General features: G+C 41.9%; 1 pseudogene; it reads left to right on the top strand.

The window, feature by feature from the left end:
* Window positions 1-4,047: 4,047 nt before the first annotated feature.
* LOC141281507 (uncharacterized) lies at window positions 4,048-8,644 on the top strand (annotated as a pseudogene).
* Window positions 8,645-12,956: the final 4,312 nt, after the last annotated feature.

The raw sequence follows: 12,956 nt of genomic DNA, 5'->3' as shown, positions 1-12,956 counted from the left end.
GTATTTCAATCGCATTTGCGCATAAAAATAGTTATGTGCAAACTTGTAAAATAATTTAGGAGCACAGCACGCGAGTGACGGGCTGTTCTCAATAGAGCTGTAATCGGGCCTTAAAAGTTAGGCCCGAAATGTCCGAAGCCCGACAGAATGCAGCCCGAACCCGAACGTACATTTAGATTGACAGCTTTTTAAAAGCCCGAACCCGTTTACAGCCCGACATTATTTAAATGTGCGCACACACACAGCTTTTGTCAAGAATGAGACATTTACACAGGTTTTAACATTATTTATTCATGACTAATAATCTACACGCCACTTGGAAGTTGAAACAAAGAAATAAGTAATCTGTAACATTGTAACATCTCATTCTAAATAGGCTTATGCAATACACTATAAATATGCCAATAAAATTATTATTTCTTAACGAATTAAATTAAGATAATACATTCTGAATTAAGATGGGTATTTGGCAATAACGAAATTAACCCTTAAACAGGCAAGAGTGGAAAACGTTGAGCAAAAAATCATTTCATGACATTTTTTGTATCATCTGGACTTATGTAAAAGATATTCATTGGAATTTTTTAAATATTTGATATATTCAGGATTTTATGAGTTGTATCTCCCAGGATACATTGCCCTATTAAGGTATAAAAAAAGGATTAAGTCATCAAAATTTATTTTTTATTTGCAGCAAAAATTATGTGATTCTGAAATCCTCTCTTGCTCTAAAACATGCCATACATATTTTTTCATCGATTTTAAAAAGTGTAAACAACAGGTTTACTAGTAACAATGCATGTAAATAACATAACTAAATGTAAGTAGGCCTAACTAAGAATGAGCAGTTTTTGAATGTCTTTATTGGCTTCGTTGGTGCTTTTTCTGCTCCATCTGCAAAAAATATATTTTTTTTAGATAATAATAGTTTGGTAAATTATTTAAGAATTGATTAATTTTGCATACTACCTGACCTACCCCTCAATGTAAACTATATGGGTCTATATGTGTTTCAATCAGAGGCCTCTTATTGGCTGCAATTTAGAGGAATGCATGCCTGGCATGAGGAAAATTACCTAAATTTCATGGTTCTAATACACCACTGCACTGTCACAAAAAAATTCATCTTCATCACTTTTCTCAAAATCTGAAGAATTCATTGGTATCAGCTCTATAACTCATATTTCCTATTATTCCTTATACCATAAAATTAGCTGTTGTGAAGCCGTAAAAGAAAATATCCAGTTAAAATGCTAAGATGCAGTCACCTAAATATACGAATATCAGTTTAACCTGCAAATTTGACCATTTATTACATTTTTCAACTCAAAATACAAAGATAGGCAATATTGTGGTTAATCCCTTTTTTATACCCTAATCAGGCAATGTATCTCAGGGGATACGTATATTTCAAAATGCGCTAAATAACAAAATAAACAACATATAACCAAATTTTCTTCTTTAGCACCTCAAGACAATGTTCACAATTAATATTAGCAGTATTAATATTTTTTTTAAAGAAGAAAAGTAAGATTAATATTCATTTACTTACAACAAAATCTGACTGTCCTGCAAAACCGGTGGCCATGTTGGATTTAGGTCAGGCTGACCAATTGATAAAAAAAAAACTTGAAGCAAATAATGTTACCCACATATTCAAGACAGACCAAGGTTTGATAAGTGATATAAGGATTTGATTGAAAAATCTTTTTTATGCCCCAAACAAGACACTGAAGAGAGCGTATCCCGTGGTGCACATTGCCTGTTTAAGGGTTAAGAGGCAGGCTCCGCGGGATTTGCGTCGGCACTTCTCTCCATTAGCCTACTGCCAACATTAGTCTATATCCTCTGTCTATTATGTAAGACTCGATTCATATTTAGTTATACATTGAAAAACCTACTCACCAAGATTAGGCTACATGTTTTTGATGAGTAAAAAATCATTAAATGCACTGTAAATGAATTCAGCGCGATCCTGCGCTACTGATTTGAACTTGACCGCTCATTTACCTCACAAAGCCGGAGCGGAAGCCCGAGCCCGCCCCGAGCCCGTGTAAAATGTTAGAAATAAAGCCCGAACCCGCCCGAGCCCGTCGGGTCCCGACGGGTCCCGTCGGGTTCGGGCAAAGATCTTCAGCTCTAGTTCTCAATACACTGAACAGCAGCGCAATTGATTTCACATGGAAAGCATGCAAGAGGACGGGGTCGCAATGTTTGACATAGAAAGCAAGGAAGAGGACGGGTTGCAATTTGAACATAACAGGATGAGCCAGTGAGCCAATCACTGAAATAGTGTGGGGAATGTGTGGGAAATGCTGGATTTTAAGTGAGAGAGTCAAGTGACAGTGCTAAAACAGTGCTAAAAATTAGGGATGCTTGATCGATCGGCCACCGACCGGTATCTGCCGATAACGGCATTAAATGACTCGATCGGTGCTCACTAAATCTGCCGATCTCATAAGCCGATCTTTCTGTTTACTTTTGCCATCAAAAGGATCCTGAATGCGGCTGCAATTAGACAAATTTCTTTACGTAGCGCCAGAATTTTTACAACCTGTTGCTTATGTATCTCCATCAAACAGCATAATACAACACACATCTACCACGGACAATTGCATCCTCATACCAAAAGTTTATTATTAGCATCTGTTTAAAAGTTTTTAACAATTTAAACATTAATTTTCCTCACAGCTGCTCTTGTCTGCGTTCAGCCGCCACGCACACACACACACACACACAGCAGCCTGTCATCAGTGCACGTGAACAGAGCGATAGAGGTCTACACGGAAGACCCGAGACCCGAAGACCCGGGACCCGTACAGGTTCGGGTCTATATTTTAAATAATCAGCCGGGTCCGGGTCTGGTCTCAATCTATTACTTCGGGTCCCGGGTCTGTTTAACATTGTGGGTAATACCCGAGGTCAATCGCACTCGGAGAATACACACTCACATTTAAATAAAATATTTCAAAATCAGCAACAAAAACTTAGATGATCTGTCGCATACATTTTTTTCTATGACGTTAAAATTGCATTAAAAAGTTTATATTTGGTTGCTCCAACCAGGCAGCTAACGCGCATGTGCTCTTTTAATGTGTCTCTGGCTACCAGTCAGGAGCTTCTGCAGTGAGACGCAATGACTTTACCTTTGACAATTGGCTCTTTTATTTAGAAGGCGGGACCTATTCCGCCGTACCGCGCATTTTGCACTGACTTCTCTAATTTTATAATAATATTATAAATTGACCGTCTTGCTGTTATATCTAAAGTTTTCGCAACTCAAAGAGCACAGAGATGATAACAAAGCATCAAAGCTAACGAAAGCAGCCATGGCACTGAACGAGCAATCGTTATTATAATCCATATGGGCAAACATTATTAAGCAAGTTGACCCGATGTAAAACTGCGTTATTAATCACCATGACTGTAAAGTGGACTTTAAAAGCTGGAATAAGCATTAAACATTTCAATCGTCAAGAGAGGAATAACATGGATGGAACTTTCTTGGAAATAAGGATTGTGCATCACACAGACAGGTAGAAGGAGGGAGAAGACTAACTTCTATGGGTAAGACAAAAAGTTTAATTTTCGCTACTTGTTTATTGACTTATTAATAACATTTAGCTAAGAATATTTGCCAGTTGGATCTGTGTCTTCCCGGACGGGTTCGGGTCCAGATTTTAAATAATAGACGGGTCTTCGTCGGATCCGGGTCCAGCTTTTAAATAATAGACGGGTCGGGTCCGGGTCCGGGTCCAGCTTTCAAAACAACAGACGGTTCCGGGTCGGTTCAGTGTAGCACATTTGCGGGTCTGATCGGGTTCGGGTAGGAATTTTTGGACCCGTGTAGACCTCTACAGAGCGATCTCTCTTACGTCTTAATTAAAGCTGCAGTATTCATCTCTTAATGAAGTTTTAAACGTAGGTTCGGGAGGAGCCTAAAACATTCAGTCCTGTCAATCATCTCGAGAGCCTATTTAAGCGAGTTAATCTCCACGCCTCACATTGACGATTCATCCGGCATAGGCCCCGCCCATTTCCAGAATAATGTCCTCCAAAGACCAACTCCTGCTCTTCACCTCCGACGAAGAATTTTCCTCCGACGCTGATTTATCATCAACGGTCGTTGAGCCATCACCAGGACCTTCAAACCCTAATCCTGCTCCCTCGCAGAGCCTCGATAAAAGAGGACGCCCTCCTCAGCGTCCTGCTGCCGTTTCACCTAAGCGCCGCCGCTTAAATCTTCCCTCTCCGCCTCCAGCAAGACACCCTCGTACCTCTCCTTCTGTGACTCCGCCCAGACCATCTCCAATCCCTGCAATAGAGAAATGGACTGTGAACGGGCTGCGGCACGCTCTCGCGTCCGCCGACATCGAGTTCTCTAGAAGGATGTCAAAAGCCCTACTCTATGAGCTTTATCTCTGTGCCCAAACCGGTCAGACTAACACAGTCTCACCCCATTTCGTCAATATTTGACGACACTTGACCATTCGTCAATATGTGACGCGGAGGGTATACCTTTCGCGTCATTTTTTGACGAACTGGGGACTTCAATACTATTACGTCCGTTGCATTCTCTTCTCCTATTTTCTTACCAATTTCGCGTCGGTTTAGGGTTAGATTACGCAAAATTAAACCGTGTACGCGAAATTAAACAGTGTACGCGAAATTAAACAGTTGTCACCTGGCGTTGGGGTTAGAAACAGTTGTCACCTGGCGTTGGGGTTAGAGTTAGGTTTGGGTAGGGATGTCATTATGTAAATCTAACCCTAAACCGACGCGAAATTGGTAAGAAAATAGGAGAAGAGAATGCCACGGACGTAATAGTATTGAAGTCCCCAGTTCATCAAAAAATGACGGGAAAGGTATACCCTCCGCGTCACATATTGACGAATGGTCAAGTGTCGTCAAATATTGACGAAATGGGGTGAGACTGGGTTGGTCAGACGCCTGTAGCTGTACCCAGACAACATCCAAAAACGGTCCCGGCCGCCCTCGTAAGAATCCGCAGCGTGTTTTCGCAAACCCAAGGCCTTCTCCAGCGTCAAGCGCTTCGAGGGCTTCCCCTCCAGCTACCGCGCATGCGCCGTCTCCAGCCGCCGCGCATGCGCCGCCTCCCACCACAGTAGCCCTCTGCCCCTCCCCCTCTAGCCCAGCCGGTGCGATTTCCGCCCCAAACACCTCACCAGCCGCAATCTACCCCTCTCTCGCACCCACTTCTGCCACTCTCTTCGCTAATGTTTTCCCTATCCAACCCCATCTCCCTCCCTCTTCAGCTTTGATAAATCAGGCTCAAAACCCACCAATTCTCACTCCCTCTCATTTCCCACCTGGCTTTTCCTCTAACGTCACGGGAGCGCCCCCTAGTGTGAGGCTGCTCCCGCTGATGGGTAACTCTCTAGCTCCTCCCCTTTTTTCTCTCTCCACAAATCTCTCTCTTCCGAGCGCAGCGCTTGGCGTGAGGCTGCCTCCGCAAACAGCGCCTGCCCCTGTTTTACCTCTCTTAAGCCGTCCTTTTTCCTACACTCTTCTCACAGCAGTGCCTTTAGCAATGCCCGCTCACGCCGTTGCCATGGACCCGCCACCCGTCTCCAACTCACTTCGCTCTCAAATCCTTTCAGGTATGGACGTGGACCTGGCGTCCCTCCTCTCTCCCTTTCCAAAGAAAGACAGCCATCGCTCTCTGGACTGTGGCGCTTTCTCCGTCGTCCTTAAAGACTCGTCTTCCAACTACAATCGCATCCTCTCTTTCACAGAATTCGTCATAGCCTTTAATAAATATACAGAAATAATTTGCTCAGTGTTTCCAAACAGGCGTAAAGAACTTAACGACTACCTTTCCATAATTTCTGAGTTCTCATTGTCATTCGGCGGCAGTCATTTTTACACTTACCACAAATTATTTTCTGCCAAATGCGCCTTGAGAGTCACCCACTGGAACCAGTGCCCTTACTGGGGAGCACTGGACTTCGAATTATACAATAGAGTTTTTCTCGGCTGCCGCAACATCACTTGTGCCATTTGTAGATCCCTCGACTACCAGTCTCACTCTTGTCCGTCAGTACAAAATACCACCAGCCCCCGGGTAGCCCCTGACTCCGCTAAATCCACTTCATACGTGCCACAGTCCAGATTCGATCGCCCAGGTCCTGCAAATAATCCAAGCCGTTTCTCTGCATCCAACAGCCGCCAGGTCTGCAATAACTTTAATGATTTCCGATGTTCCAGGCAAAGATGCCGCTATTTGCATGTTTGTAATTTTTGCGGCGGTGCGCAGGCCCGCCCTGTTTGCCCAGTGTTCAAATCATCTGCAAAAAACAATAAAGATCTTAAAAAGTATCTGTCTTCTCCAATCAATATCTCTGTTCTTGCACACGAACTACAATCTCACCCCAATAAACAATTCACTAATTTCCTTCTTTCAGGTTTACAGCAAGGTTTTGACCCCGGTCTTGAAACCATGCTCGACTCAACCTTCACCTGTAATAATTTGCAGTCTGCCCGTTTAGATCCTGACTCTGTAGACTCCCTCCTACAAAAAGAAGTAGAATCTAAATTTATGATCGGCCCATTCGATTCCCCCCCATTCCTCACCTATCGCATTAACCCCATCGGTATAGCAACGAGGAAATTCTCCGGGAAAAGGCGCATTATCATCGATCTTTCAGCCCCCCACGAATGCTTCGTTCCTAGCATAAATAGCTTAATTCCCCTATCTGAATTTTCACTGCATTATCACGACGTAGATCAAGCCATCAGTCTAATTAAATCTGCCAGTCCCGGCGCTTGGTTAGCAAAAATCGACATCACTTCAGCCTTCTAGGTCATGCCAATAAACCCTGATTTTTGGCATCTCTTTGGCGTGCTCTGGCGGGATAAATATTATTTCGCCGTTCGTTTGACTTTCGGTTGCAAAAGTAGCCCCAAAATATTTGACACCCTATCGGAAGCGTTGTGCTGGATCCTAGCGAACAATTACGACATCCCCTATCTCATTCACCTTCTTGACGACTTCCTCTTAGTCTCTCCAAAATCCGTTCCCCCAGCCGCTCATCTTTCAATCGCTCTTAATCTTTTCTCAAAGTTAGGGGTTCCCGTCGCCTCCGAAAAAACCGAGGGACCCCCTACCTCACTGGATTTTCTCGGAATTACCCTCGACTCCGTCAAATGTCAAGCCTCGCTGCCTCAAGACAAAATAGTCAGAATAACTAATGTAATCCAAAACCTCACCTCCGCGCAGCGTATTACCAAACGTGACCTTCTTTCCTTACTCGGGTACTTTGCTATGAGAATCGTGCCTCAGGGCCGCCCCTTTATCTCTCATCTCCTCTCTCTAGCATCGTCCGTCCCAGGCTTAAACGACCTAGTCTTTTTAAACTCAGCATGTAAAGCAGACTTAAACCTCTGGCTCGCATTCCTTAAACAATGGAACGGGCTTACCTTTTTCTACGACGATATCACGCTATCAGCCTCCGAAATCCATCTTTTCACAGATGCAGCCCCTTCAGTTGGTTTCGGGGGTTATTACCAAGGTCGTTGGTTTGCTTCAACCTGGCCCCCCGAACTCACTAAACTGGAGGATTCTGCCTTTTCCTCCGCCCTGTTTGAATTATATCCGATCGTCGTTGCAGCCATCCTGTGGGGTAGAGAATGGACCTCAAAAAGCATAACTTTTCATTGCGATAATTCCCCCGCAGTCTTTTCCATTAACAAAGGCAGGTCTAACTCCCCACAACTCATGCCTTTTCTCAGATGCCTAATTTGGTCTTCCATCTGCAATCAGTTTATTATTAAAGCAGAACACGTGCCAGGTTTCAAAAATCAAATCGCTGACTCTCTTTCCCGTTTTGCCTTTCAGAAATTCAAGACATTGGCTCCTCAAGCAGACCTATCTCCCACCCCAGTACCTCCCTTTTCAGACACGATCTTCCAGTAAACCACCCCCTGCAGCATCTTCATAGCCTCTCCATCCAACATATTCTTCAAGCCGTTTCCCCCAGAACACTTCAGTTGTATTTTACTGCCTGGAAATGTTTCAAAACTTTTCATTTTCATCACCAGCTATTTTTTCCCGATTTTTCTATTCTCGCCGTTTCCTCCTTCGCCACCTTTTTACACCATATTAAACGGTCTCAACCCGGCACCATTAAAGTCTACCTTAGTGGAATACATTTTTTCTATAAATTAATTTTTGGCCAGCAGTGCCCAGCTATCAACAACCCACAAATTGGTCTCCTCGTTAAAGGCTTTAAAAAATCCCAACCCACCCGCCCCGACTCCCGCTTACCTCTTACTCGCGAAGTCCTAAGCAAATGCCTGTACACTATCCGTTCAGGATACCACTCTGAAAGCACTGCCAGAACCCTCGACGCTCTTTTTATTCTCGCCTTTTTCGGTTTTCTCAGATGCTCAGAGTATACTTGTAATTCAAATTTCGATCCCCAGATCCATCCGACTTTCTCCGACCTCCAAATTTTAGACAACGACACCATATGCTTTAACATCAAGCGCAGCAAAACCGATCAATTAATGCGAGGCCATCCAATTTTCATCTTTAATCTACCCTCCCCTCTTCAACCTTACCTGGCAGTTTCCTTATTTCTAGCTCACCGCAGTACCCAAATCCGCTCTCCCTCAGACCCCCTCTTCGTCGATGATAAAAATAACCCAGTTTCCAGACACTGGTTCCAAAAACACCTTAAAGCAGTGCTAACTAGATCCGGCATCCCGGCGTTTCACTATTCCAGCCACTCTTTTCGCATAGGAGCCGCAACTTCAGCAGCAAAAAACGGCCTCCCAGAACTCCAAATTAAATCTTTAGGTCGCTGGTCCTCAAACGCCTTCCAAACTTACTTAAGATCAAACCTACCCCACATTAGACACGCTCATCAGCTGCTTATCCAATAATCACACTATCCGTTGCACACCTGAATCTCATTAGTCACCGAACTAACCCCGCGCTCCGCCTTAACCATTGGCATCGTGCTTAACTTCCTCCTCACCGCAGCATAGTAAGCTCAGCTAGCACATCCCTATTTATCATCATTTATTAGCTTCAACTTGGCCAATACTCCAGCAACGATTTTCTTTTCCACCCTGCCCACGCTCTCTAGCCAATATTCACCCTCGCTCCCCCTGGACCTTCAGGGCGCGCGCTCTATATTTAACCCCCGCAGGAGTTAATATTAAATTTCCCACAATATTACTCTTTAAATCGCTCACTGCCACAGCAGTAATTCTAATACGCTCACACTACCGCAGTAGTTATACCCTCGCTCCTGTTGGAGCCCCGGGTCGCGCGCTTCTCATTAACTCCCGCAGGAGTTAAAAATATATATAATTTTTCCCAACCCTATACTATATAATTCGCCCACTTTCGAAGCAGTGTTTTAAATACGCTCTCACTACCGCAGTAGTTATACCCTCGCTCCCGTTGGAGCCCCGGGCCGCGCGCTTCTCATTAACTCCCGCAGAAGTTAAAAATATATAATTTTTCCCAACCCTACACTATATAATTCGCCCACTTTCGAAGCAGTGTTTTAAATACGCTCTCACTACCGCAGTAGTTATACCCTCGCTCCCGTTGGAGCCTCGGGCCGCGCGCTTCTCATTAACTCCCGCAGGAGTTAATATATATATATATATATATATTTATATAATAAAAATAAATAATTTTCCCAACCTTAAGGTCTTTACACACCGGGACGTTTTTCGTGCGCGTTTATCGTCGACGTTTAACGTCTTGTGACTCAAGAACGAGCGCCAATGTGAGTGCGCACACCCACGCGAAAAGCGCGAGGCGCAAATGCGTCATTTTCAGAAAAACGCGTGGGACACGTTTTTTTGGTTTGACGCGGCGCGTTAATAGTTGGCCGACCAATGAGATTGGCGCTTTTGTTCACGTGCCTGGCGCTGCTGAAGTTCCAGTAAAACACGACTTGGTGGCGCTCAAGCACAAAATGGTCTTGCGGAGCACGTGGAACAGGTAAACACACAAGGAAGCATCGAGGCTGTGGAGGTTTATGAAGGTGTCGGAGTTCCTCACAACATCGACTGAATTTCGAAGGTAACGTGATATATATAAGAACATAACAATACATAGCTGTGTGGGCTATATGATTAGATTAGATTCAACTTTATTGTCATTACACAAGTACAAGGCAACAAAATGCAGTTTAACGTTAGGTCTAACCAGAAGTGCAAAAGCAGTATAAAAAGTGCAGGATATCAGTATTTGCATAGGTGCAGGATTATGTAATACGATGGAACAATTTACTGTGGGTGGTGCTATGAACATAATATACAGAAATTTACAAATGGATATGTACATAATAAATTAAACTATACAGAACAGGAGTGAAATTAATATTTAGGTAGTGCATGAATGAATTTGGATTGTAACTAGTCAGTTAAGAGTGCAATGGCATAAGTTATTGTGCAGTGAATAGTTATTCTAATATTCATTACATAGTACAGGGGTGTAAACGATGCAATTCAAGTAGTCCAGCAGTGCAAATGAACAGGGAGTATGAAATAGACAGTCCAGTAGTGTATTGAACGGACCAGTAGTGCAAATTTACATTATAACTGTGCAAGTAATAAAAATGAATATTGGTGCATTACATTATGATATGTAATGCACTGACATTGAACAGTGATTAACTTCATACCATGCATGTTCCCTGTACACCGTGTGATATCACGTTTTGTTGTTTGCACCATAATACTTTGTGTGTAACTGGAACCTGTTGTACACAAACGTGGACAATTACACTGCTTCATGTTCAAAGAAAAATATTTGGTTATTTTATTCATTGCTTCTTCCTAACCCCAAAATAACTGGAAGAAATCAAAAATGCAAGCCAAACCAAAGGTCGGGTTTTAGGAGGTTAATTTGTGTTCTGTGTATAGGTAACCTAGTTTGTTTAGTCAGATGAAATACCATGAATCTAAATTACATTTGTAATCAAATATTGACCTCATGGATATCGTGGCATGGCCCTCAGTGTGAAAGATTGATTCTGATGAAAACTACATTTATCTTTACAGTGTTCACAGCAATATTTCTGCTAAAAATGATGTGAGCAAAAGTGAGGAGGCCCCAGCAAGCACGTCTTCAGGATCATCCAGCACCAGCCGTGACAAGGTCCAATCTAAACAAAAGAAAACAGTCCGAGACAAACCTCTGGAGAAGTACCTCTTATTAAAAGATGCTAAAGGGAAAAAATTTAAAGCAGTGCACAGAAGAAAGAAGAGCACAGAAGGAGCGCTCTGCCAGTTTTTGGTCACACCTATAGATGTTTATTATATATCATTTTATTTAGTTTTTTTTTTATGTTTATACATTCAAGAAATACAGTTGAACATGTACATTTCATACATATGTTTATTTGCACTACAGTTCACTTAGACTTCTATCATTGTGACTTTTTTGCTCTACAGCTCTGCCAGTTCTTGTTCACACAAATTAATGTTTATTATATACCAATTTACTTATGTATTTTAAGTGATTATACATTTAATAAATTCATTTGAAAATGTCTAATTTCTAAATGTTGATTTGCACTACCGTTCAGTTGCACTAAAGTCATTGTGACTTTTCTGGACCAACATTTCTGACTCCTGTTTTATTTGATTTTACTGTCATGTCTCTGATTGTTATTGCAAACTGCAGTTCATTCACAAAAATAAATGTTTGATTAAAAAACGAATTGTAAATAACGTGCCATTTTTACACTATGCATATATTTGTACATCAGTATTGTTGACCTCTTATTATAATAACTACATACCTACTTCTTTAGCCAAATCACAAAATACAATACATTTGGGAGGAAATGTGAGAAAATTGTTAACAAGAGAAAGTGCTTGTAAAAGATTAGTTAAAAATACACACATCGGATCACCCATTACCTAATATTTTGTGAAAGAGCTTTAATTTTGATATAACGTGTTCTATCAAAATAGTTAATTTTATATGGAGAGTGCTGATAATAGAATCGAATTATTTGATCAAATAGATTTGATTTAACAAATGTATTTAAGTTCACAGAGATATTGTTTGTACAAAGAATATATATATATATATATATATATATATATATATATATATATATATATATATATATATATATATATATATATATATATATATATATTATAAACACACCGTTTTCAAAATGGCAATTATAATGACTATAACACAAATGCACAGTTTCCTTTTATCTGAGAAGATCATGTTTCACATGATCATACTGTCAAGTAGCTGATGGTGAGTCCTGATGGTGAGTTGAAGTAGTCTTTGTATAGTTGCTGCTGTTAGAAATCGAGCTGCTACTAGTAATATCCATGTTTTGTTAAAAGCAAGCATATGACTTGTTATTGACTAGCGTGTGGCTTTCTTCTTCTGTGTGACAAGTGAGTGTCAGAACAGAAGCATAAAGTTTTGCTGCGCCCCCTTGTGTACCGGCATAAATCTGTTTTGTATTAAGCGCCATCTAACGTCCAGGGGTGAATTTGCACCTCACTCGGCTCAGCGCCAGTAAAAATCGTCTGGGTGTGAAAGCAAAAAAACGTCACGTTAAACGCAGACGATAAACGCGCACGAAAAACGTCCCGGTGTGTCAAGACCTTTACACTGTTAAAAAATCGCTCTCTGCCGCAGCAGTAATTTTTTAATACGCTCTCACTACAGTAGTAATTCATCCTCGCTCCCGCCGGAGCTCCAAGCCGCGCGCTTCTTACTAAAAAAAGAAAAACTCCCGCAGGAGTTAAAATAGGAAATTTCTCACAGCCTTATTCCGCAGCAGTGAATCTAACATGCTCACACTACCGCAGTAGTGTTTTCTCCTTTGCTCCCGCAGGAGCCCCAGGTCGCGCACTTTTCATTTTCTCTTTTAGGAGTTACAAGCAGCATCACTTAAAGGAGGAGATAGTTAAATAATTTCACACTTTTT

Source organism: Paramisgurnus dabryanus, chromosome 2 (genome assembly GCF_030506205.2).
Source record: "Paramisgurnus dabryanus chromosome 2, PD_genome_1.1, whole genome shotgun sequence".
Classification (NCBI taxonomy): Eukaryota; Metazoa; Chordata; class Actinopteri; order Cypriniformes; family Cobitidae; genus Paramisgurnus; species Paramisgurnus dabryanus.
The sequence above is the reverse complement of the archived record's forward strand: the minus strand, read 5'-3'. Positions and strand labels throughout refer to the sequence as shown.